Raw genomic sequence first — 24,527 nt, forward strand, 5'->3', positions numbered from 1 at the left:
TTTCTTTTGGGTTGGCACTACCATAGGGGCATTTGAAAATTATATGCATCTTTGCATCTTTTAAGATAAATTGAGCCCTAACGTTGAAAAGGAAGGCTTCAGGGCTTAAGAACTGTATTTATTATTGCAATATTAAAGATTAATTATTAATGTTTGTATATATAGTTTATGTATGTGAGTGTATAGATAGACAAGTATAGGTTTGTGTGTGCTGGGTTTACTTGGAAGGGTTGAACTTGATGGACTCTGGTCTTTTCTCAACTATATGTAACTATATGTAACAATGATTAAAGGCTCCTCATTTGTGCCTTTGTATGCTGCCATTTAATTCTAGTCCAGCTCACTGTTTAAAGCTCTGGGTTCTAATAGATTAATGTCTCCATTCCTGAACATCTGATAGAAGTACATTGCCCAGTCAGGTGTAACCCAAGCTTGTTCTGCTTTCTTTCCATGTAGATTGTGTGTATGGTTCCTATTTCTGTAATGCTAAGCAAATGCTGCTTTCAATAGCAATTACATTTAAAAATAACTTTTAAAGCACTAAAAAAATGTAATAAATTCATATTGGAAAGTTGCTTAGAATTTCTTTTATTAGGCACAAAATATTTATTTAGGTTGACTGTAAGCAATGGGACAAAATGAACTTTACGTGATCACCATGCAAAGAAAAAGACTTTGCAGTGCTCCAAAAATCCTTTACTTTATCTTACATTTATCCTTTATATTAAACATTATTTAGGGGAAAAGAACACAAAAAAATATGCATAATTTGTAATTTTGTGTACCAAAGGGCTTTCAAGCACCATATGTTGCAGTAACAAGATTGAAATATACAGTCAGGATAAACTGTACTCCACACAAACTTACAAATCAGTCTCATTGGTAACTTATAATTTAGATATTCTTCCTCTAAGAAAATGAAATTAATCCTATATGAGCAGGGTACACTCACTTCTTAGTAATAGATCATCTGGTTAATTTTCCTTAACTAAAGTATCACTCACACATTAACAATTCACAGTAGTCTTTTCACCAGAGAAGCTTACAATCTAATACCCTTTCCACAGAGTTAGATTTATCACAAGTAGTGGATACCCCGAATCTATAATTATTCAATTTGGCCAAATACTAAATTGTCTGAAACAGATTCAGCCAAATACAGTATGTCAATATTTATTTTTATATTGACATTTGCCAGAAAATGCCCCAATATTCCCCCAAATTTCCATCATTACCAAACATCAATTTTTTTTGGTTTGTTTTTTTTTTTTTATTTTACACCAAAATATGATTTGGTCTCAGAAAAAAAATGTGACTTTATTATGCAACAAAACTGCGACAAATCTGAAAGAAAAATATGCCATATCTTGTAGAAGTCAATGGCAGAGGTCCCTTTCTTTGCTTCATGATTTTAGAGGTTTTCTGGAACTTTTTGATGCTGTAATTTCTACCACAATATGAAAACGTTGCGGTTTAATTACTGTGCTACCTTGCTATCCATGTATAAAGCAAAGAAGAGTATTTTACCATTTTAAATGCTTCAGAGTACTATTAATCTGGATTTAACTCAAAGACCATAATACAAATCAATACCATCCATGATATTTATCTTGAGACACATGTATAGATTTCATTGGGATCTAGTGTTTTTCCTTTGTCAACACAAATACCTACTGTACCTGTGGAATGAGGTATGAATATCTCCCGCTCATCTCAACAGAGAAAAAAATAAACATTTCCAGCCTTACCAAAAAATTCTTAATATTCATTATATGGTTCACATGCTGCGCTGATTTCATGCTTATTGTTGTTTGCCCTGTGTATTATTATAATCTGTGGGAGTCATGATAATGCAAAGTAATCTATACACTTAATATCAATACCTTTTTAAATACAATGTTATGGACAGACTGTGGCAAAAATAAAATAAAGGCAAACATGAGGTCTTCTCTGTATGTAACAAAGACATCTTTTTTTTTTTTATTTGTATTTATGTGCTTTGCACTAACTCGGAAATAATTTAATCTCTCTCCTGTTCCCCTCAGTTTTGTACCCTGGGGGAAGAAAATGCCTGCTATGTGCCTGCTAAACAGATGCACACACACTTCACTTCCAATAAGCATACTCTGTACTCCCAGGCATTAATGCAATAAATTGGCCATATTGCTAGTCAAAATGCTTGAATTGTTTAAAATGGGCAGAAAGCTGCAAGGCTTCCCAGAATGTCAGTCCGGTTATTATTCTCCTTTCTTAAACAGTAATGAGATCACTTTGTTTTAAAGCAGAAGTAAATTAATGCTGCCCTGCAAAGGTAATTTAATGGGGCTTGGTGCACGGGTGACATTTTCCCCATTCGTGTACAGTATATATAGTTATACACATAGTTACACACAAAGTTATCCACATGTGTACAGTTATATCTCAGCCTACTACAGAGGCTGCAGTTTTATCTAGTAGAATTAAGTCTAAAACAACTGGAAAGTTGTCAGTTGTTGTCCAGTTGTCTTCATTCTACTAGATACTGTATTTTATGATCTGGATGAATGATAATCTTCATAGATAGGCTGGAGTATTTCTAGAAATATTCATTGTGCGCACTGAAAGCGCCCTGGGCATGGACATGTGCAGTACTCTTCTTCCTAGGAGGGCGCATGATCTGCCCTTCTCAGACCTCCTACCTAATGGCATGATTTTTAATTAGTAAAAATGTATTTGTGGCACAATTTTGTAACCAATGTTGCCTTCTGAACCAGATCATTTTCCCATGTGAAACATTTAGTCTGTGTTTTAGATCCAGGACATGGAGACCAGAACACTTTACGACCATAAATATCTGGATATTGCTACTAAAATCACATGTCCTCAGTTGCAACATTCACTGCACATTTCCAAACTGTCTCTGTCTCTGCAAGCAATATCAGCACATGAACTTAATATTAGGAGCATGGGTTTCTAAAGGGCAAGTATTCACCAATACAGCCCAATGGGAAAAAGAGGTATGGAATGCAAAGTATGGGGCTTACAGTGTATTATGAGTTTTTCTAATGTAGTGGTTGTAAGACTTTTTCAGTTTGAGGCCCCCCTTAATAAGGGCTCCCTTATCACATCAATATTATAATTATAATATTAAAATGTTGAATATCAGTAATTCAGTTATAGGACGACAAATATATTTTCACCCATATACTCACCCTACCTGACACTAAAGCTGGGCTTTCTAGTATATCATGAGCAAAGAAACATTTTCCTAAAATCTTACCATAACTGGTATTCAGGCTAAGCTACCCTTGCTACTCCTCCAGCAGTCCCACAGTTTGTGAGATGCCACTATAAAAATGTGTTTTGAGGCTATGTGTAAAGGTTAAAAGAATGGGAAAGTATAATGAAACATAGAAGGGAATTCCAGAAAAGGGGTGCAGCACATTTGACGTCTACAGCAGTATATGAGAGATGAGTAAGGTATGAGGAGTAGGTGAAATGAGCAGTTTGGTGAAACCAAAAAATATATTTATGTGGGTTGAGATTAGCAGAGAAGAGATACATTTAAATATTATCAGCGTAGAGGTGATAAAGAGAAAAAAAGGAACCCAAACAGATAAAGGCAACTGGGAAGACAAAACTCATTTTTTTTATTATAGTGGTTAATAGTGGATGTTTTATTGACGGAGGAAGATTTTAGTTGAGAAAAAGGATATACGGAATATATATGCATTAGGCTGTTTGATTAAACAGGGTGTGAACTGAACTGTGGGATTGAGGGGATGTAAAGGTTTGTTTGGCTAAACAGATGCTGGTTTCTCACCAGGGTTAGGGTCAGTGGTACTTAGGATCATGTTACACCTTTGGAGAACTCTTGAGATATTACTACTTTGAGCTTTGAATTGTTCAGGTCTGGCAAGACCAAGCACAGTAAAAAAATCTTTCCTAGAAGAGCAGAGGTTGTTGTAACAGCAAAAGGAGGTGCAACACTCCACATTTATATCCTTGATTTTGGAATGCATTGTTGGACACCAACAACATTACATGCAGATATGCAGATAAACAGAGAATTAAATAATAGGCGAATCTGAAGTTTAGTAAACACACACTTTCTTCAGTCTTGACTGCAGTAAAAATCACAACTTAGCTTAATGTATATATCAGTGATTACATATTGATTTTTCCCATAACATCTTAATTCACTGAATACTCTATAGTACGCTTTCCTATTGTAAGGCACCTGCTCCATTATCTATACAGCACCTATCACATCCTCCTTAGCGGGAAGAGGTATAATTAGCCCCAGCGAGCAGATTGTCCCCAGGTGATTTTCTTTGTGTTTCATAAAAGGCATAATTACTGTACAAAACCAACAACAAACTAGATCCTAAAGCACTTACACTGGGATATATATTAAAGGGAATGCAATGAAAATAAGAGATGTGCCAGAAATATCTCACCTTAAATAAGCTGTTGAATAAAACAAGACACTTTAATGAACAGGTTTCATATAACCTACACACTGCAATGCTTTCTTATAGTATATCCCTAGAATACTTAATGGTATCATCAGGAAGGCACCTCATATTATTATTGTAACATGAACAGCTGAGGGCTAAGGTTACACAATTTCCAGAGCCACAAAATATCAGTGTTACTGTAATTCTAAAGGACCTGTCAATTAAGGTATACTATTTTCTTTCACAGTACCATATAAGCCCTACATGCAGTAATTAGTCATGGCAACGGGCTATTACATGGTCTTCTTTTGGCTGCCATGAACAAGTAGCAGGCCACTAAGAAGCCCTCTGTATAATGACCTCCTTCTAGCTCAAATCCTAACAAAGGCTGCAGCTGGGGGGCATGGGGAGTTGTTTATACAGAGGGATTTTATAAGGACAAAAAGGAGAATGTGACTTTAGTTTTATTTTTACCTTTTTCCCTTTAAGTGCAGGAAACAAGGACAACTATACATATTTCTAAAGTAAAACAATAGTCAAAAGATATGCAGTGCAAGGCACCATAAGTGTGCCCCTTTGCTTCCCAGCAGTATAGAAAATAACCCTGGGGTTTTATCATTTTCAAGTTAGAGGTAGTTAAATACAATAGGAAGGATACTGGGAATGGTGTGTCTGAAACATTGAACCCTAAGACACTAACTAAAAAGTTAAAATAATGAAGAGTGGCAAATTTTTTAGGCACCACCTAGTAATGTTAGTGGCTTACTTGCTAACCCCAGGCCAGCAGTCCTCTTCAAGAAAAGAATGGGGTACTGTTCACGGAGCATCACCATTTTCTTCTTCCCTCCCAAGATTCTCCAGCCTGACTTAAAATAGGGCACATGTGCAGTACATAAATTCTGTACTGCTTATGCGTAAGTCCAAGCAAAGGTGGTGTGGTTTGGGTCACCACCTTTTCTGGAAAAAATACTGACCTTTTTATATTTTTAGCATTTTTCCCTATTAATAATATTGGCATCAATTATCATTTTAACTGGTAAGGCTGGTGAACATACCTGCCAGGTAGCCAACATAGGCATGAGTTGAGACATACTTAGTGACCAGTACTTAGTGACCAGTACCCATCTGCTTGCATTAAGTGTCTAGAATTACTGGGGGATGCATAACAACCCTCCATTAGGTTTTAACTTTTCTTCTCCTGGCATTGAGAAGGATTAAAAAAAAGATACAACTTTTGTGGGTCAATTTAACATAAGAGTATCCATGTCCTTGTCAGTACTTAAAGCGGTATAATCACTTCATTACATACAGAGATTATGTTAGAAACACTAAAAACAAGTATATTTCTTATATACACACATTAATATTTAAGGGGGTCCTTTATCAACACTGGGCAGTAACCAATGGCAACTATAAAAATGGTGCATTGACTGTTCTGCCTGCAGCTGGTGGAAAAAAGCCAGTCACTGATTAGCTGCTATGGGTTAACTGTCCATGGGCAAATATGCCCAGTGTTGATAAATGAGTCCCAATTTTATTCTTACTTTTGCAATGATAAAGGATCTGGTCTCCTCTGTTCCAACAGGTAGCCTCAGTCAGGCCCCACTTCAATTTTGAAGTAATCCGATTGGTCTTCCAGTGCACAGCCCTCCGTGTGCAGCAGGAGCCAATCAGAAGCGAGTGTGATTGCTAATGGTTGTGTCTTCTCTATTCCTACAGGGTCCTGCTGTGCTGACAAAACACTGCAGCCACTTAGGTTTCTTAAACAGTTTGGGTAGGGCTGTCTGAGGCTGCCTATTGGAACAGGATTAACCAGTAAAAATAGAAAATGCGTCTAAATTGGAAACATACTTGTTTTTAGCAATTCTAATATAATCCCTTAATTTAGGGAGAAGACTTTACATTCTCTTTAATCAGATCATATGTGACATACAGAAGATCTTACAGAATAATCTCTTGTCAGCAAACTCACATCTTTGAATGGCCACTTCGCCAATCCAATATGTTACTAACAGACAGCACTCTTTGTTAGTAACATACAGTAGATCTTATATTACTCTCCATAATATAACTTACAAATGGTAGCCATCACCACGTGATAGAAATGTAAGGTAGAGACCCTTACATTTAAGGACACAAATTACTGCCCCCAATTATCTGACTAAACAATAACAAACCATGAGCTTTCCTATAACAAGACACTGAAACATATATAAATACACCTGCACTGGTAAAAGTTGTGTGTCTGCTTCAGAAACCCTACTACAGTTTATACAAATAAGCTGCTGTGTAGAATACATTAGTGTTTTATCTGTTATCTGCTATATGTCTGTGCCTTTTCTCATTTGAATGGCTGCCCACAGCTACACAGCAGAATTCTTTATATAAACTATAGTAGTTTTTCTGAGGCAAACCCACCAGTTGTACCAGTGCAGGGCAGCAGTACATTATATTGTAATTACTTTTAAACACTTTCACTTTTTGGTGTAACTGTTCCTTTAAAAATCCTCTTTAATACCCTAAGGGGCTGATTTACTAAGACACGGATTCGAATCCGAATTGGAAAAATTCCGATTGGAAAACGAACATTTTGCGTCTTTTTCGTATTTTTTTCGATTTTTTCTGCGCCTTTACGACTTTTCGGAAATTGTCGCAACTTTTTCGTTACCAATACGATTTTTGCGAAAAAACGTGAGTTTTTCGTAGCCATTACGATTCGCTCGTATCTTGTCGCGACTTTTTCGTATTGAGCGCTCGTAAGCGGCGGGTGAAACTTTCAGACTTAGCATATTTTTGGAAGCCTCCCATAGGACTCAATGGCACCCTGCAGCTCCAACCCGGCCCAAGTCACCATACTGAAGCTTGAATGAATCCGAACGCTACGAAAAAATCGCAACATTTTGCGCAACTTTAGGAATGGCTACGAAAAAGGCGCGACTTTTCGCGCAAGTTTTAACGCTACGAAAAAAATCGCCAGATTTTGCGCAACATTCGGATGGCAACGAAAAAGTCGCAATAATTTTCCCAAAAAATTGCCAAATACCGATCATTACGAAAAAAACGCAATCGGACGCATTCGGCCGGTTCGTGAGTAAGTAAATGGGCCCCTAAGTATTCTACAAGATATAACCTTGTTAAACATCTGCAAAAGAAATTACCTCTTTATGGGGAAATTAAATAGTCTCAAATGGAAAAATAGTTGCAATGCAAACAATGTTCATTTTATACAAAAATTTGCTTTGTGCATTTTTAATATCAGTTGTGAAACCATATTTAGCGACTTAAAAGTGTTTTTTGTGGGATCTCCGTTTCAGATCGGCCCCACTTATTAGGTCAGCTACATGTGTTTATCGCAATTCTGAACCCCGTGCCCTGAATGCCAATTGTATAGGCATATCCTCACCCTTGCTGACCTTAATCTCATTCTCTTTCAGTTTGTAGCTTCATAAAGCCTGATATAATTGGTTTCCCCCGTTATACAGCACTGCAGAATAAACATTTAATCAATCAATAAGGCATTTGTTGTTTACTATGGTAAGTGTTCAGGTTTGATAGATTTTTGGGTTATCTTCATAATGCAGCCACCAGTCTGTCAATAACACTCAAGACTTGAAAAACACACAGACCCTGACTACTGAAGAGCATCTTGAATTCTGCTTGGAGAACCAGTTTTTTCATGCTTTGCCTGTGTGTGTGTCTGATTCTCTGAAATGGAATGATGGCTGACTGCTGTGCCTGAGAAGGGCTCTATAGCAACTGCTAGAACTTAACTGCATTACAGTGAAAGTGGCGATTGGTAACAAAGCTGCCTTTAACAGTTCAAAATAATCAACAAATCATTTATAGAAAACAGGATATGTGTGTATAAAGTTATTTATACAGAGCAACTTTTATATACAATGCTGTACATTAATAGAATATACACAGTGGGAACAAACACTGCAATGAAAAAAAAAAAAAATCTGAACATTATGAGACATAAAAAGAAAAAAGGTACCTGCCCTGTAGAGCTTGCAATCAAAGTTGGTAGGTAACTAACAGGGCTCTTGTTTACCAACCCCACAGGTGCAGGTGCTGGAACTAGGGATCCACCGATTCTTGGATCTGACTTGGGATTTGGCTGAATATTAGCCTCAGATTCCTCAGAATCCAAGTGCCTGGCTGTACTGAATCCAAAACTTTAAAAATCATATAATTTTGGATCACATGACCTAAAGGAAAGAAACTGCAAAATAGCGATTTCCACCCCCCCCCCCCCACCTTACACTAAGTTGCATATGCAAATTAGGGTTCGGATTCGGCATTCAACCAAAACCTTCATAAAGATTCAGGATCTGGCCAAATCCCTCCCAAAAAATGGATTTGGTGCATATTTAGCTAAAACCCATTGGTGCAAGCAGTGCTCTGCACCATGTGGCAGATTAAAACTCTGGAGCAAGGTGCAGAATGTAATACTGTCAAGGAAATCCTGTATTTCACTCCCTAGCTTGTTCTTCTGATTGATGTACTATATAAGCAAGTGCTGCCCACCTACCACCCCCTCTGCATGTAACGCTGCTTTGAGAGAGAGACCCAGATATTTGCACTGCATTCTAGGAGCACAAAAAACTACACCGCATGATGCAAATAAGCACTGCAAGCAGGCCCAGACTGTCAATCTGTGGGTTGTCCCATTTTTTTGCCCTTTGCTTGATACCCCATCTATCATAAATTAAGATAATAAGTTCTGCAATTCATTCTGGCAGCGGCATTTGCAGAAAGGTGCCAGGGCTTTAAGAAGAATCATTTTTTAAGGGATGAGGTGGTTAAGGTAAAAAAAAGGAAAATTACCAGATCACTTGGAAAATCAGATGCACTTCTAGCAAACACTGGTTGCTGGGCTGTCTTGAGTGCAAACTGCCTTGAATGCAACAGTACATGCAGCAAGAAGCAGAAAAAGAGACAGACTAAAGTGGGAGAGGCAAGAGTCTGTGCATGTGACCCTTTTAACAGTTATTTACAAGAGACAAATATAATATTGCAGAAGAAGTGCTTAACATTATTAGAAAAGTTATAATAGTAATGATTTTTAAAGCCTTAGGCTGTCAGTAGATGCTGGGAAATGTAGAGGAACAAGAACTGGAGGCTGTAGGTTTTGCTTTTCTTATACCAAGGGTTAGGTTTGCCTTTCTACACATACAGTCCTATAGTTGCAGCCCCTTTTTAGAAAGGAAATCATCCTATTGAGAACCAAAAGTGCTTTGTATTTTACTTCCACCCTACACAACTGCTGCATTATAAGTAGAGATGCAGTGAATCCCAGATTCTGTTCAGGATTCAGCTGCCTCCAAGTTTGGCTGAACCGAATCCAAACCCTTAAAATCCACCCTCACCCCCTGTTTTCGGTTCTGTTGAATCCTTTGTGAAAGGTTTGGGATTTGGCTGAATCCCAAAAAAGTTGATTCAGTGCATCCCTAATTGCACAGATAATGTGACTCAGGTCACCAACCTGGTTTGTGTACCCCAAAATACAACTGTAACTGATAGTAAACTTCCCAAACTTCTATGAATATGAACTTGGCTGCACATAATGTATTACAGAAATATTGTTAGGTTTTTTAGAAAGTTTTCAAAAATCTGGGATATAAACCCAAAACTAGTTTTGCCTAATGAAAAAATGTGTCCTCCTAAGCAACTTTCCAATATACAGTACACTACAAGGGGTTTTTCTATACAAAAATGTTAATGTTTCCCCAACCAGAGTGTGGGCTCTATTGACCAGCACCTCCGGTAAGATGAACAGTTTTTGTATGATAGGTGCTCTTTCATTTTCAAATTTTTGTTGTGGTTTGGAAGTTATCTATATTAGAAGCACATTCATGCAGATTTCTTCTCTCTGCTCTCGTGGTTCTGACATTTGAAACAATGCAGCAGAACCCAGCTAATATACAGATATATGGCAAAGCATGCAAGGCTGACCTCGGCTATTTTGACTAAAAAAGATTTCTCAATTGCAATTACATTTAAAAATAACTGAAAATATTTCATAAATGCATATTAAAAAGTTGCTTATAATGTCTCCTTCTTTAATTTGGCAAACACTGTATTTTGGGGTTTTACATTGCATTGTTTCCCATTGTATTTTCCTGTCAAGAGGTGCCATGTATTTTTATTTCCGTTGCTGACGTGACCCTTCATTATACTGATTGCAAATTACCATGAAGTGCCAGCTGGGGCTAGTACATTCCTTTGGCTTAGCTACTGTTGCCACAACACCCAGTATAGTCTGTTCTAAATGTACATGATATAATAAAAACATTTCCATTAGTGTTAAATATTTACCTGTCGAAGTAAGCCACATGAATTGCTCTCAGCTGCGCTAGAAAATATGGATAGAATTCCAGCTGTAGGGTAGGCATTTCCAGTGGCATGTCTGTAGAAAACTTTTTCCTGCTGATATCGAGGAAATGATTCCTAATTTCCCTAGATAGCAAAAGAGAGTCCCTGTTGTGTATTGCAAGCCCAACTCCAGGCACTGCCAAATTCACCTTCTGGAACAGGAGACTGATGTGATTTCCCCAGCAGCGTAGGTGCCTGCAGGATGGAAAGAGAGAGGCCGAATGTGCTGTTTGCTGAATGGAAAGCTGATGCGCTAAGGGCTTTGAATAAGTTGACTTGCTCCCTTCTCTGAGACTACATAGAAATCAGGGAGATCTGGCTCCACCTTATTGGGAGGGAGGAGAGGATGCTGTGGAGTAGAGACAGGGAGGGTAAGGGGAGGAGGTGGCAGAGGAGCAGAGAATAAAGAGATGATCTTGCAGATTACATTCACAGAGTTCCAAAATCTGCATTTCATGTCTGTAACAAAGAATTGCTTCAGTGTTATAACCATATGGCACTTATAGCTGAATTGGCTGTCACTTTTCTATTTGGTCACACTGAATGGTTACATGTTATAGGAAAGCTATGGTAAATTCAGAGCTTGTTGGAGCTGCTGCTGAAAATTTGGAATCCTAAGGGGGGGGGTTTGTACCACAATGCAGCCAGCACCAATTCTTTGCACAAGCAGTCACGTGACCGGGTGCAGCATTGTGCCAATGTGAGCATATAAATGATGTGCCAGCTGCATCCTCAAGATATAAACTGAAGGGAAGGGCTTCTATTTGTTTTCTAGATTAATTTAAGCTGTCAGAATCGATAGCTCAGATATTTATTCCCTTTTTGCAGGAGGCATTGTCCCCCATCTCCCAGCATCAGGGTTGCCACTTTTTTCTAGAAAAAAAAAATGACCTTCCTTCCTATTTTTTTTTATCTTCTCTGTTAATAACATAATTTTTACTGGCCAGGATAGTAAAATATCAGCCAGGTGGCAACCCTACCCAGCATCCTGTGGCATATGGTGTAGGATTTTTCCATTACAAACTTACTCTGAACAGGGCATGTTGATAATAATAATGATATATGCCATATATATTAACTGCAATGACACATATGGCTAGTTTTATGGGTACATTTATATATTACATACATGGCTAAAGAACCCAGAGAGCCTAGTACAGTAGGAATGTGCAGCTGACTAATGTACAGCCTTGGGGCTTGCCCACTGTGACTAGTCATAGTGTGTGCACGTGGATTCACGTGAGACTTTAAACATAGTACTACTACCTGCCTGTGTCTCCCTCCAGCGTGAATCAGTTTCCCGCTTCTTCAGATCCAGAAATAACTTTCTGGAAAAACTGTGCATACAGAAAAACAGTTATAACCCAAGGAGAAAAAAAAAAAAAATGAGCACTTTTGAATAAAGGTGTTGGATGGAACTAAAAGCTTTGCATGAATAATTCTACAATAACTTTACTGGAATTCCACCTGAAAGGACCAATAGTAAAGCTGATATTGTAATAGTTTGCCCACATAATACATAGTTAGGAAAAGTGAATGTGCTTACACAGTATTACTGAGATTATGAACTCAGGTGTTTGCTGGCAAACAAGAAGAGGGTCACAATAAATTGTATATTTTTATTATTATCCAATTGTGTTAAAATTTCTCTATAATATTTTCTAAATATACTGCTGTTTGGCAGGGCCACAAACCTTACTGAACTTCTCTATGCAGCAAGTAACCAAAATAAATCAGTTAGTTGAGGATACTGGCGATATATATGTTTGAGAGGGCTACATCCAGCTAAGTACTGTGGTGTGTTACCATAATACTCAAGATATTAAGCTGAGTTTAACATGCTTGGTCTGTGGTCTATATTTAGAACTTTTCCCTTCCCTCCCCTAAATCTATAGTTCAACCTCATCTTGCAAACAGTGCTTGAGTGCATTCTGAAATGCCAATTTGTCCATATCATGTCATCACTGGTGGGAGTGGCAGTCTGGCAGAGGGTTTGGCCTGAGACTATGCCAGAAGGTATGCTGGGGCATATGGTGAGATATATTAAGTTACATAGTTTGTTTTTGCCAGTAGAGAAGCAGTAGAGCCCCACTATATCATACTACAGTACATGACAACATTAACTGCTGAGCTGTAGTTACCCTTTAAATGTTCATGTTTAATGTGATTTATTTATGGCTGAAATGAATCCTGTTGTATACACTCCTTTCTACTCCAGATAGGTGACAGATCATAATAAACTAACCTGTATGTAATAGAATAACCAATTTATAAATGGAGAAAAGAAAATAATGATATATTCTGAACAACATGCTGTGACACTCTACTGGCAAAAAGTTTTAATAAAAAACAAGGTTGTGGGCAATAAGATGGGGGATGGAGCTTAGACTCCAAGAAAATCAAAAACTGCATCTTCTACAAATCAAATCAGTCATACATAATCTGGTTCACCATTTCCACAGCCATTAAATCATCTCTGTTCGGCTGCAGTATTAATAATAATCCTCATTGGATTGGGTTACCTTTTACTTGCTATTAACATCAAACAGATAAGTACGTCACTTATTGCCAGAATAGATATTAGGTTGGGTAATTACATATTTACTATATTCATTATATATGATTTGCCGTTTGTGCAAACAAAATATTCAGTGGTTTTGGAGGACATATTGTATAAACTTCAAGTACAAATTGGTTGTTCAAAAGGGTTTTTATTTAGAAACTGCAGATTTTGCATTACTCATGGCCTCTCTTTCTTTGGAACTGGACAAAATTAAATTAGTATCTTATTTACTCTCAGTAGAGAAGTCATGTTACTATGGAGCTGTAAGGTGCTGGAACAGAAACTCAAGCAGACACTTTACAGTGCCATAAAAATATCAGATAATAACGATACAAGAAATGATGTTGAGCTGTTGGTTTATCTTGACCCAGTGCAGGAGAAAGATGTAAATTAAGGCTTGTCTAATATATATATATACAATACAGTAAATGTTCAGTAAATGTAACTGCCTTATTCAGCGGTAGATATTGCAGAGGGCATAAGGCCATTACTTGAGATTAGAGGAAAGGAGATTTAATCTAAAGGTGTGATATAGGTTTTTTTACACAGAGAATAAAATTGTGGAATTCTCTCCCTCATACAGCTGCACTGGCATAAAGGTAGCATCAAAAATAGGGCTCTGACTACAGGAGCCTTGGTTGGTGGCAGGGGCAGTTCATAGAGGGTAAGCAGCTCACAGGCAAGTTGCAAATTTGAAGGAAGTAAGAATGCTGGGAACTGGACAGGAAGTTATCCCAGCAGAAAAGGTTCAGGATTGGCATGGTCTGGTGCATTCCTGTCCAGAGGTAACAGACTTTTCTGGTGGCAAGGTAGCAGAGACAAGCATTCCCTCCCACCTTCCCTATGTCCAGGCCTGGAGTGGGATTCAAAATAGGCCCCGGAATTTCAAGTTCACAGAGACCCAATCAGCCCCCCCACCAGCCCACTAAATAGGGACTGTCCATGGCATCTTACAGCAGGCCCTCTGGCATTTGCCTGCCTATGTATGGTCCTTTTGGTGGTCACAGTTTGGCTAGGAATGCTTGCCAGAGGATAGGGGTGTATTCCCTAGGCACAAGCCACAAGGGTACAGGTAGTGTTCAGCTGTCCCCTTTGCATGGGGCCCTGGGAGATGAATGCTCTTTATTTTTACCTTCTCTTAAGGTGCCCATACACCTTAAGATTCGCCCGCTTGGTGATGTCGCCAAGCGAGCGGATCTTCTCACGATATCCCCCACCTACAGGCTGGGCGATATCGGGAGAATCCAGGCTAATTCGATCGTTTGTCCCTGGGGTCAAAAGATTAAATCATTACAGCAGGTATAGGCAAAGTCGGTCCGGGGACCGCATCAACGAGCCGATGCGGTCCCCGATCTGACTAGATTTTTTAACCTGCCCGATCGAGATCTGCCTGATTTCAGGCCAGATATCGGTTGGGCAGGCCCATCGGTAGTGCCCATACACGGGTCGATTAGCTGTCGAATCAGTCTAAAGGCCCGTGTATGGGGACCTTTAGTTGCCAACCTGATGCGGCTGCAGAAGGTGGCCAGCATAGCCTGTTGCCCATTTGTGTTGGTTGGCAAGTATTCTAAGAAAGGTTATCCAGAATGTTGATAATGTTGATTGTTTTTGTTCTTGAAGGGGAGGCTGGTCGTATCCCAGAACCTGCGCCCTGACCCTGCCCTAGTCCTGGGCTGAAAGCCTGTTTAGCAAGAGTTAAATACTGATGTCACTAAATCAGTATTGTATGGACACAATTTAATCAGCTAGTTGTTGTGAAGAGCTTACAATCTATGGCCCCTATCACATTCACACATTATGTTTAGTGTACCTTGGATCCAAGAACTTTAAGGCAAAAATAGTAACCACTACAGTATCACTACAGGTACAGTGGTATGAATGCCATAAAGGGGATTTCAGACAACAGAGGTCAGAGATTCTACAATATTGGCAACTGTTTACATCAAGGCAGGATATTAAGCCCTCAGCAGTTTTAATTAGCTTATATTTGTAGTTATATAACTGCCTAACACTAATCAGCGGTGTTTAACATTAAGTGAAAAAGGGCACAATATTGGCAGTGCAGTATTTTAAATGGCTGTTGACAAAATCCACCCATGATAAATCCTGTATGTGCTTTCCTGTACATACTGTACAATGGTTCTTCAGATACATTGGAGGAAGATGCTACTTTATAAACTGTACTTCCATTTCAAAACCAATGATGAAACTAAACTATAGCTTGCCAAAGCCAGGAATATGTTATTATCTTAAAGTTGACCTGGAGTCATTTGATTACCCTGCTGGAACACAAGGAAGAAGACATGGAGCTACTAGTAGCAGCTGCTTGTCATGGCTACAAAAATAGACAATGCTTATCATTTACTGATAATTGTCTCTTCGTGTGTTTTCTCTGAGGCAATTCTCAGTGTTGTCTATGGCAGGGTTTTTTCTGAAGTTTAGTAGCTGTGACAAGTAGCCGGTACTAGCTAGTAATTGCTGTGTGTGTCTTCACCTTAATTGTTATTATTTGCTCATTGGAGGGAATTCTTGTTATGGCTCTGGCACACGGGGAGATTAGTCACAAGCGACAAATCTCCGTGTTCGCGGGCGACTAATCTCCCCGAAATGCCATCCCACCGGCGAAAATGTAAATCGCCGGTGGGATGGCATATGCGGAGGCGCGATTTCAGTGAAATCATGGAAGTTTCCTCTCGAGGTGGGCGACTAATCTCCCCGTGTGCCAGAGCCCTTAGAGGTCTTACAATGTTGTATAACATAGATAATGTTTCCTTATCAATGCAACTATGACTTCTCCCTCTTCAAAAACAAACTGATAAAGCGGAAGCTCTTAGATAATTGCAAAACCAGGCAATTAATTAACACAGTTTCTTACAGACTGACATTTCTGTCGTTCAAGAGGTGCTACAATATATTTACGGGCACCATACTCTCAGATGGTTAAAGGGTAGTTAATTTGTTTCACATCTTAACAGCAGGCAACCATCACCTTGGCCAGCCTTTCCCTGATTGTCTACTTAAAGAGAGAAAGTCAAATACTTGCCATTCAGAGAACAAAGGGACTTTTTACGCTGCCACCATGTGCTCTTATCAAATGATTGGAAGTCTTGGGATCTTAAAAGCAGATGATAATTGTATGTGTGTCTGGAAAGTATTTTTTTTCTTGCAGTGGGAGCTATCATTTTAAAGCTCTGAGGTAACAAAGGATCAAGCAATTTGCTTTTAGGATTTTCTAGGTTTATGTAAAAAGGAGTAAAAAAAAAAAAATGATTTTCCAACACCCTAAGGTGTAACCCTGGTAACCACCAGGTTCTAGTCTCGTCCCACAATCTCTGCAAATCTGTTTTTCTTATTGTCTTTGAAGATTGCATCTCCCCAGCCCTCCAATCTGAGCTACCTCTGCACAGGGCATCCCTGGGGATAGTTTTAGCCTCAAGAAAAAAGACCCTCTAACTTCCAGTCTCTTCAAATACTCAGTCACTTCTTGCTGTCAGTTTAAAAACAAAACGCTGCTCCCTGGTACAGCCACTGAGAAACATCTACACACCCACATAATATACATCCCAAACATTAAAAGAGGACACATTTTATCTCCCTCTTATTGATCCACTCAATCCACCTGTTTTTTGCAGATTTCATGAGTGACGTTACTGTACATTCACTAAACCAAATCAGTGAGCTGCACTCCATATACCAGACCATTGTGCTACACTCCCTGATCCAGACCACTAAGCTACACTCGTTGAACGAGTCCATTATGTTACACTCGTTGACCAAGTCCATTATGTTATATTTGTAGACCAAGATCATTGAGCTAAACTAACTGGCCTAAACTATTGAGCGGAATTTATCTGAACCAGACCATTGAGCCAAATTCCTCTTTCCAAGACCATTTATCTACACTCACTAATCCAGACCAGTGATCTACACACACTGAATAAGACAACATAGCTATACTTACTGAACCAAAACATTGGGCTGCACTCAACACCCCAGGCCATTGAGCTGCACTCCATAAACTATACCACTGAACTAATCTCACTGACCCAGACCAAAATCACTGAGCAGCACCCCATTTACCAAACAATTGAGCTACACTCCCTGACCCAGACCACTGAGCTACACTTGCTAAACCAGATCATTGAGCTACACTCACCAAACCAGACCATTGAGCTATACTCACTGAACTGGACCATTGAGTTACACACAAACTATTGAGCTATATGCCTACAGTAGACAATTGAGCTGAACTCAATACGCCAAAATATTCAGCATAATTTCCTGACCAAGATGACTGAGAAACACTCGCTGTCCCAGACAATTGAGCTACACTCACTAGACCAGACCACTGAGCTGCAACTCTATATACCAGACCATTGAGCTGCACTCCCTGACCCAGACCATTAAGCCACACTCGTTGACCTAGTCCATTAAGTTACACTTGTTGCTCAAGGCCATTGATCTAAACTCACTAACCCAGATACTGAGCTAAATTATTTTATCCCAGACCATTGAGCTACGTGTACTAAACCAGACCAGGAATCTATACTGAATTGACCAGACCACTGAGCTGCACTCGTTGACCCAGACCATTAAGCTGCACTTTCTGACTCAAACCACTGAGCTGCACTCGCAGAGCCAAACCACTCCATGTACCACAATACTGAGCTGCACTCCATGTACCACAATACTGAGCTGCACTCCATGTACCACAATACTGAGGTGCACTCCATGAACCAAAACAATAAGTTGCACTCCATGAACCAGAATAATGAGCTACACTCACAGACCAAGAACAATGAGCTGCAGTCGCTGACCAAGAAAAATGAGCTGCACTCGCTGACACAGACCATTGTTCTGCACTCACTGGAAAAGACCGTTGAGCTGCACTCGCTGACACAGACCATTGTGCTGCACTCACTGACAGAGACCACTGAGCTGCACTCGGTGACCCAGACCATTGAGATATACTCAGTTAACAAGACCATTGAGTTATACGTCATAAAGTAGACCATTGAGATGCACTACATACAACACACTAATCAGCATTACTTACTGACCCATCAAGTTTAAATGATTTTTAGCAGATCCAAATTATGGAAAGATCCCTTATACCGAAACCCCAGGTCCTGAGAATTCTGGATAACAGGTCCCATTTCTGTAAATGGTTTGTATGAACTAATGCATTGCTCCTTAGAGAAGAGAAGAAGAGGCACAGAATTACAGACTGGGGAAGAGAAGATGTACTGAATTAGAAATAAGGGAGACAACTAGTAAATGGGAAAGAGCACATAATGCTAAGCTGTTAACACCCTTTGCATGTTGGTAGGAGCACCCTGTATTGTAAAGCCTGACTTTACCACTCTGGAGAGACAGGGATATCCACTCCCATCCATAGGTTTTTTCCCCAGAATCCTGTGCAGCCCTGGATCAGCCAAAGCTTCTCCCGGCAATCTATGGTGGGAGAAGTACCCTGTGTGGCAAGGCCAACTTTACCCCTCACCATTGCAGCAAGTCTGACTTTACCCCTCAATAGAGCAGTGATACTCCTCAATCCTCATGCTCCGAGTGATCTGGCACTACTGTCTGTCCTCCGTAAAGGGGTATGCCTACTTCCCCTCATTACAGTCGAGCTGGGTTAGCAGATGGGACAAATAGCAAAGAGCTTAGCTTCTGGCTTGTGGGTGTTAAAAGTAATGAAAGGAATCAGTGTGTATGATGTAGTACAGGTAGGGGATCCCTTATCCGGAAACCCATTATCCAGAAAGTTCCGAATTACAGAAAGGCCATCTCCATTATGAGCAAATAGGATTGTTTTGTATCCAATAAGGAGTATTCATATCTTAGTTGGGATCAATTACAAAGTACTGTTTTATTATTACAGAGAAAAAAGAAATCAGTTTTAAGATTCTGAATTATTTGATTAAAATGGAGTCTATAGGAGACGGGCTTTCCATAATTCGGAGCTTTCATGAAAAGGGGTTTCCGGATAAGGATCCCATACCTGTAATTCTTTTTTTTTTTTTTTTAAATGTTTCCCTTTTTCTCTGTACTAATAAAACAGTACCTTGTACTTGATGCCAACTAATATATAATTAATCCATATTGGAGGCAGAACAGTCCTATTGGGTTTATTTAATATTTAATTGATTTTTAGCAGATTTACGTTAGGGAAATCCAAATAACGGAAAGATCCCCTATCCGGAAAACCCCAGGTCCTGAGAATTCTGGATAGCAGGTGTGTATGAACTAATGTATTAACCTTAGAGAGTAATGTGACTTCTTCCCCACGTTACAATCCAGCTGGGCTATTAGACGGGACAAGTAGCAAAGAGCTTAGCTTCTGGGTTTTAAACAGTAATGAAAGGAATCAGTGTGCATGATGTAGTACAAGTAGGGGATCCCTTATCCGGAAACCCATTATCCAGAAAGTTCCGAATTACGGAAAGGCCATCTCACATAGACTCCATTATAAGCAAATAATTCTAACTTTTAAAAATGATTCCCTTTTTCTCTGTAATAATAAAACAGTACCTTGTACTTGATCCCAACTAAGATATAATTTATCTACATTGGAGGCAGAACAGTCCTATTGGATTTATTTCATACTTAAATGATTTTTAACAGACTTAAGATAGGGAAATCTAAATTACGGAAAGATCCCTCATCCCGAAAACTCCAGGTCCCGAGAATTCTGGATAACAGGTCCCATACCTGTACCCCAAAACAATGAGCACTCCATACACCAAACCACTGAGCTACAGTACATGTACAGTATTAACATGCATCAGAATAAATAGCATGCAATAATAGGGTCTAAACATAAAAACATCTGTGTTCCCTTATAACAGAAGAATCATCACCCTTTCTGAAGGTAAGTGCTAAATTAAAAGGTACCATGAATCAAATAGTTTACAGCTTTACCTGTGGAGGTGCAACCAGGTCTACTTGTAAGAGACAAGGGCAGACACCTATTTATTAAAGGGGTAGTTCACAATTGCATTGATTTTTTATGGTTTTCAAATTATTTAGCTGTTTGCTCAGCAGCTTTCCAGTTTAGTTTTTAGTAGCTTCATTACCCTAGCAACCAGGCAATGCTTTGAACGAGAGATGGGAAGCTGCATTGGGAAAGCTGCAACGAGGCAGAAAAGGAAGGCAGGTCTTTAAAAAAAAACGATTTTGAAAATGAAGACCAATTGCAAAGTTGCTAGGAATAGGGTATTCTATAATACTAAGAGGTAGCTTAGAGGTGAACCATCCCTTGATGGAGGTTACTACCTGAATTACAAGTGGGATGCATTTTGTCTTGCTTGCTGTCAGTAAACTGAAAGGTGATCTAAACACAATATACAGTAAGTTAACCTTAGTGTCACTGACACCCTCTGGAAAAGAGCTGCTGATCTAAAATTCTCAGAAAAATCTCAGAAACCACTCAGAACAGAGAACTACTATAAACTGCAAAAATGCTCAGATGAATACGTTTAGAATCATTTCATTTATGGCCCCAGAACCCCTTTAAACTGTACCTCCATACATCCATAAAGGATTGTTTCATTGTCAGACTGTGACGGCTTGAAATTACCCATAAAACTGCACTAAAGCTACACAACATAATTCCAGCCTACCTTATAAACCAGCAATAGTAAAACTCCCCAGTTAAGATGATGAAAGCTCTAGACTTGCAGTAATGGAGAGAAACAAACTTGTACTGCCTTTTAATGCAATATAATCTACTAAGTGTAAATTCTCTTCCCACCCCTAACAATATAGGATCAAAAACATTTCTTTGTACCGTGATTATATATATTATTTCCTCCAAAATGTAATTTTTTAAATGTGCAAAATGGGATTTTATACACTGCTGTGTCTCTCATTATACTGCAAATTTCTTTGGCCAGGACAGGTTGTATTCAAGGGCTCCCATTCTCATAGACATGAAAGGTCAAGATGAGAAGCCATGCTGTGTGCAAGGAGGTTTGCTTTTCTGCAGAATCTCATGGTAATAATGCCTGGATGTTTAACTCCTTTGAGACCAAGAGGCAATTGCTATTTTTGTCTTGCTCACTCATGTGCTAGAAGTGGCATTCACCATGTATATAGGGTGAAAAGTTACCATAGCCATGAACACTTGCTTCATATCACGGGTGTGTGTGGGGGGGGGGGGGACCAGGGGATCAAAATGAAGAAAACGATACAAAAAAAATTAAGTGTTCCAGTATGACTTTTTTGAATATCTATAAGTACATAAATGCTTGCATTAAATTGCTAAATTAAAACAAACTATACATACATAAATACATAGCAACTATAGCAACAATCTAAACTGTTCCTGTATGACTTTTTTGAATATCTATAAGTACAGAAATGCTTGCATTAAATTGCTATATATATATATATATATATATATACAAATAAAAAAGGAACTAGCAAAGTAGATGTCTTACATGGTTTTTATTCAATCCAACGTTTCAGCTCCACACAGGAGCTTTCTTCAGGGAGAAAGCTCCTGTGTGGAGCTGAAACGTTGGATTGAATAAAAACCATGTAAGACATCTACTTTGCTAGTTCCTTTTTTATTTTTACTTTTCTAACAAGTCCTGCGAGTGCTAGCCTTTTTCATTTGTATACTACTATTTGTTATGCATTAGCACCCAGGCAATGACCCCTGGTTTGTTGGAGTGCTACCTCTATTGGAACTATATATATATATATGCAATTGGAAAATTGGAAGTAATGTGTGTGTGTGTGTGTGTGTGTGTGTGTGTGTGTGTGTGTGTGTGTGTGTGTGTGTGTGTGTGTGTGTGTGTGTGTGTGTGTGTGTGTGTGTGTGTGTGTGTGTGTGTGTGTGTGTGTGTGTGTGTGTGTGTGTGTGTGTGTGTGTGTGTGTGTGTGTGTGTATATATATATATATACAGTGGAGGAAATAATTATTTGACCCCTCACTGATTTTGGAAGTTTGTCCAATGACAAAGAAATGAAAAGTCTCAGAACAGTATCATTTTAATGGTAGGTTTATTTTAACAGTGGCAGATAGCACATCAAAAGGAAAATCGAAAAAATAACTTTAAATAAAAGATAGCAACTGATTTGCATTTCATTGAGTGAAATAAGTTTTTGAACCCTCTAACAAAAAAAGACTTAATACTTAGTGGAAAAACCCTTGTTTGCAAGCACAGAGGTCAAACGTTTCTTGTAATTGATGACCAAGTTTGCGCACATTTTAGGAGGAATGTTGGTCCACTCCTCTTTGCAGATCATCTGTAAATCCCTAAGGTTTCGAGGCTGTCTCTGTGCAACTCTGAGCTTGAGCTCCCTCCATAGGTTTTCTATTGGATTAAGGTCCGGAGACTGACTAGGCCACTCCATGACCTTAATGTGCTTCTTCTTGAGCCACTCCTTTGTTGCCTTTGCTGTATGTTTTGGGTCATTGTCGTGCTGGAACACCCATCCACGACCCATTTTCAGTTTCCTGGCAGAGGGAAGGAGGTTGTCGTTCAGGATTTCACGATACATGGCTCCGTCCATTTTCCCGTTAATGCGAATAAGTTGTCCTGTGCCCTTAGCAGAAAAACACCCCCAAAGCAAAATGTTTCCACCCCCATGCTTGACGGTGGGGACGGTGTTTTGGGGGTCATAGGCAGCATTTTTCTTCCTCCAAACACAGCGAGTTGAGTTAATGCCAAAGAGCTCTATTTTGGTCTCATCAGACCACATCACCTTCTCCCAGTCACTCACAGAATCATTCAGGTGTTCATTGGCAAACTTCAGACGGGCCTGCACATGTGCCTTCTTGAGCAGGGGGACCTTGCGAGCCCTGCAGGATTTTAATCCATTGCGGTGTAATGTGTTTCCAATGGTTTTCTTGGTGACTGTGGTCCCTGCTAATTTGAGGTCATTAACTAACTCCTCCCGTGTAGTTCTAGGATGCTTTTTCACCTTTCTCAGAATCATTGACACCCCACGAGGTGAGATCTTGCGTGGAGCCCCAGAGCGAGGTCGATTGATGGTCATTTTGTGCTCCTTCCATTTTCGAACAATCGCACCAACAGTTGTCACCTTCTCTCCCAGCTTCTTGCTAATGGTTTTGTAGCCCATTCCAGCCTTGTGCAGGTCTACAATTTTGTCTCTGACATCCATGGACAGCTCTTTGGTCTTTCCCATGTTGGAGAGTTTGGAGTCTGCTTGATTGATTGATTCTGTGGACAGGTGTCTTTTATACAGGTGACTAGTTAAGACAGGTGTCCTTAATGAGGTTGACTAATTGAGTAGAAGTGTCTAACCACTCTGTGGGAGCCAGAACTCTTAATGGTTGGTAGGGGTTCAAAAACTTATTTCACTCAATGAAATGCAAATCAGTTGCTATATTTTATTTAAAGTTATTTTTTCGATTTTCCTTTTGATGTGCTATCTGCCACTGTTAAAATAAACCTACCATTGAAATGATACTGTTCTGAGACTTTTCATTTCTTTGTCATTGGACAAACTTACAAAATCAGTGAGGGGTCAAATAATTTCCTCCACTGTATATATATATATACACACAGGTATAGGATCCCTTATCCGGAAACCCATTATCCAGAAAGCTCCGAATTACGGAAAGCCTGTCTCCCATTTTAATCAAATAATTCAGAATTTTAAAACTAATTTCCTTTTTCTCTGTAGTAATAAACCAGTATCTTGTAACTGATCCCAACTAAGATATAAATAATCCTTATTGGATGCAAAACAATCCTATTGGGTTTAATTAATGGTTTATTGGTTTTTTGGTAGACTTAAGGTATGGAGATCCAAATTACGGAAAGACCCCTTATCCGGAATACCCTTGGTCCCGAGTATTCTGGATAATGGGTCCTATACCTGTATATATATATATATATATATATATATATATATATATATATATATATATATATATATATATACATATACACTTACTTCCAATTTTCCAATTGCAGCACACCTTCACCTTTTCATAACAAAAAATGGTGCATGTACTGTATCTAACCACAACCACTAACGTATGTGGTATAAATTATAAGATTTAAAAAAGACACAGCAGTCCTCAATCATGTGCAGTGAAATTATATCAGATGCATGGCAAAATGCATTACCCCATCAGCAACATTTCTGAGTGCTTAAACTCCTTT

At 39.0% G+C, this 24,527-nt stretch overlaps 1 protein-coding gene across 5 annotated transcripts in view; it reads right to left on the minus strand.

Annotated features, from left to right (window-relative positions):
- The window catches only part of sertm2 (serine rich and transmembrane domain containing 2), a 62,900-nt gene that overhangs the window by 13,328 nt on the left and 25,045 nt on the right, over nucleotides 1–24,527 (minus strand). The window contains exons 5-6 of one of the 5 annotated variants that reach the window (XM_031891349.1): nucleotides 12,084–12,154; nucleotides 10,761–11,012 (exon numbers count right to left, since the gene is read on the minus strand). The exons of 2 other annotated variants lie outside the window; for them this stretch is intronic. The gene's annotated coding sequence lies outside the window, so the exon portion shown is untranslated. Of the gene's footprint in view, nucleotides 1–10,760; nucleotides 11,013–12,083; nucleotides 12,155–24,527 lie in introns of those variants that run through there. 2 more of the 5 variants (XM_031891348.1, XR_004219756.1) reach the window with 2 other exon arrangements.

Source organism: Xenopus tropicalis, chromosome 8 (assembly GCF_000004195.4).
Source record: "Xenopus tropicalis strain Nigerian chromosome 8, UCB_Xtro_10.0, whole genome shotgun sequence".
NCBI lineage: Eukaryota > Metazoa > Chordata > Amphibia > Anura > Pipidae > Xenopus > Xenopus tropicalis.